The following is a 3257-nucleotide window of genomic DNA, read 5'->3' on the forward strand; positions in this document are numbered from 1 at the left end:
AACTGGACATTTAACTTTAAGTTCGTTCACCTAAAGTTTTTTTTTTCATTATTATTATTATTATTATTTTATTTCAAATGGGAAAACATAATTTAAAAAAAACACACACACACACACACACACATGATATAAAAAGACAAAACAAAGGATTTTAAAACATCCAGAAATTGGCCGAATGGATAGTTTTCATCTGTGGTCTTATGGCCATGATGCTGTAAAAACACCAAGAACAATGTGACAAAATGTACAAATGACAAATATGTTAAAAGCTAATAAAATCTTAAATGTCCAGTAGCTCTAATATAAAATGTAATACAACAATACAAAATTACAAAAAACAAGACATCACAGAGAATCAAGAAAACATTCTAAACGGCAATATATTTTAATGCCTGCTGGAGTGAGTTTTTTCACATTTTTCAATTGTTTTTTGAAACTTTTATGTAGTGGACAGTTCCATTCACAAGCACTTCTCCCTGACAAGACCGACTGACTAAAAGTACTCCTGCGTAGAGGAGTGAGGCAGTCATCTCTAACCAAGCCTTGAGTTACTTGCTCTGAGCTTTTATCTATTTGTATTACTATATATTGTGTATTATCACTTTGTTTGTGTAAAGTGGCACACCTCTTTATTTCCTCAGATTGACGCAGCTGTTATTCCACTGATGACCGACACTGACTTGGCAAAATATATCCCCAAAGTTGGAGACAGAGTTTCAACTGTGGCCTTCTGCAGACGAAATGCTTTGTCAGAGAGTGTATCATCCAGGAAGGAGTCCATCCTTTCAAGACTGCGGCAAAGATTGCATGGAACTGAGGAGCCTGGGAAAAAACGGTGTGCTAAACTTGAAGGAAATGTAAACGCCAAGCGNCTGTGAAAAAGCGGTGTGCTAAACTTGAAGGAAATGTAAACGCTAAGCGACAAAAGAGACGAATTGAGATTGGCTGGATGGACTTTGATGAGACTGTGCAGAGATACAAACAGGTGAAGTCTGCTAATGGTGGTGGCACAAGGCATCTGTCAATTGACAAACAAAAAACTGTGGAAGATGTCAAAGCAATGGCTGAAAGTCTGTTCTTTCCTGGAGGCTTTACAAAAAAAACTTCTGTCTTTCACATTATTCCACTCATATTGAGAGCTCCCAGATGGATATTTGTGTTTCCAATACTATTGAACTGTTGTATACTCTTAGCAAAGTCAGACTATTGAGACTTTATCTCTGCACCAAAGAAAAAATGAAACAGAATCAGTCAGACGACGACGAAGAAGAAGATGATCCAAGAAGTCATTCCTCAATGATAGATCTCACTGAAAACAAGCCAAGTCAGATTGTTGAAACATTGGAGGTGGAAGTTACTAATCAAGAATAATCAGACCAACATGCAGTTGGTGGAATGTACATGAACGGAGATTTTGAATTAAATGACACACTTGTATGGGATGGACACTTAACTGTAAGTGATGATGAAGAATCAGACACAGCTGTTATCTTATGCACTCATGACACGATGGAACTGAGAGTAGATGAGCCAAGCAATCAGGCTATCCTTTCAGAAGGAGCTGACGCTTTTGAGTTAGTGGATAACTCAGTGTCAGCCCCAAATATTGCAGAACAGATCAGCACAGATACAGAGGCAATGTCAGAACAACAGCTTTCTCCTGTGACAGTGATTGTGAGAAGAGGTCATTGTCTTACCGATTTCATATGTGCTTTTAAGGATCCAAAAGTTCTGTCGTCAGAGGTTAGGATCAAAATGCGTTTACCAAATGGGGAGCTTGAACAAGGTGAAGGGGCAGGTGTTTTTCGAGACAGCCTGACAGAATTTTGGAATGATTTCTACGATTGTTGCACATTGGGAGTTCAAGTGAAAGTGCCATTCATCAGGCATGACTTCCAGATGGAAGAATGGCAGGCTGTGGCTCGAGTGTTTGTGGTGGGCTGGAAGCAAGTTTCATACTTCCCAGTGAAACTTGCAGTCCCCTTTCTGGAAGAAGTGATTCATGGATCAATAACCAGTAGCCTCAAAGATTCAGTGTTGATGTATGTATCACAAGAGGAAAAAGATGTTCTTGTGAAGGCTTTGGAGGACTTTGACTCAGTGGAAAGAGATGAATTGCTTGATTTACTTGGAACACTTGACTGTAGGCAGCTGCCTACCAAAGACACACTCCTTCCCATTTTAACACAGATAGGGCACAAGCTAATCATTCAGGCCCCAAATTACGTCATCAAGTGTTGGAAACCAATTTTGAGCTTGATAAGTAGTTCACTTCCACGGCACAGTCTGAAAGAGTTCATTACACAAAAAAAACCAACAGCAAAAAAAGTAAAGGACCACCTAAACTTTCCAGAGGAGATGACAGCAAGCCAGTCAATGGTTGCCCGTTATCTGAAAAGGTACATAGGGGAAACCGATTCCAACACTCTTCATCTCTTCTTACGTTTCTGCACTGGATCCGATGTTTTGGACAGGTCAATTACTGTTCAGTTTGTAGAAACCTCTGAGTTCCTCCGGAGACCACAGTCCCACACATGTGGATGCATTTTGAAACTACCCATAGGTTACCACAGCTATCCTGATTTCCGCAGCGAATTCAATAGCATACTCACAAGTGCCATGTGGGTAATGGATGTCATTTGAGGAGAAACAAATACAAAGAACATGCAGCTATTTGATTATTTGGAATGTTTTTGTTTGCTTTTGTAATGAAGAAAATTCAGTTCTATATTTTTTTTAAAGATTCCTTTGATTATTCACAATTCCAATGATTTTTAAGTTAGTATTTTTCAGAGAAAAGTCAACAATTCCTTATGGTTTGCAAAAATATGTACAATAATATTTGTTCTTGATTTCAAAATTATAGTGTTTTAAATGTTTATGATCATTCAGAGTTGTACTGCTGTTTATCTCTTGAATGTGGCAATTTCTGTTCTATAATTTTTTGAAGATTCCTTTAATAATTTTAAATTCCAAGGATTGTTTAAGTTAGCAGTATTTTTCAGAGAAGAGTCGACAATTCTTTATGGTTTGCACAAATATGTACAAGAATATTTGTTATTGATTTCAAAATTATTATATTTTAAATGTGTATTATCATTCAGAGTTGTACTGCTGTTTATCTCTTGAATGTGGCAAATTCTGTTCTATTTTTTTTGAAGATTCCTTTGATTATAATTATAATTCTATTCATTCCAATGAGAATTGTTCTTGGTGTTTTGTATTTTTCAAACAAAAAGACAATAAACACGATTTGC

The 3257-nt window shown here is 37.1% G+C and overlaps 1 long non-coding RNA gene across 1 annotated transcript in view; it reads left to right on the forward strand.

Annotated features, from left to right (window-relative positions):
* Positions 1-867, forward strand: part of LOC112160918 — a 3777-nt gene extending 2910 nt beyond the window's left edge. Inside the window, exon 3 of the long non-coding RNA XR_002921754.2 lies at positions 642-867. This is a non-coding gene — a long non-coding RNA (uncharacterized LOC112160918). The remainder of the gene's footprint in view (positions 1-641) is intronic.
* The last annotated feature ends 2390 nt before the right edge of the window (positions 868-3257 follow it).

This window comes from Oryzias melastigma, linkage group LG6 (genome assembly GCF_002922805.2).
Source record: "Oryzias melastigma strain HK-1 linkage group LG6, ASM292280v2, whole genome shotgun sequence".
Taxonomy (NCBI): domain Eukaryota; kingdom Metazoa; phylum Chordata; class Actinopteri; order Beloniformes; family Adrianichthyidae; genus Oryzias; species Oryzias melastigma.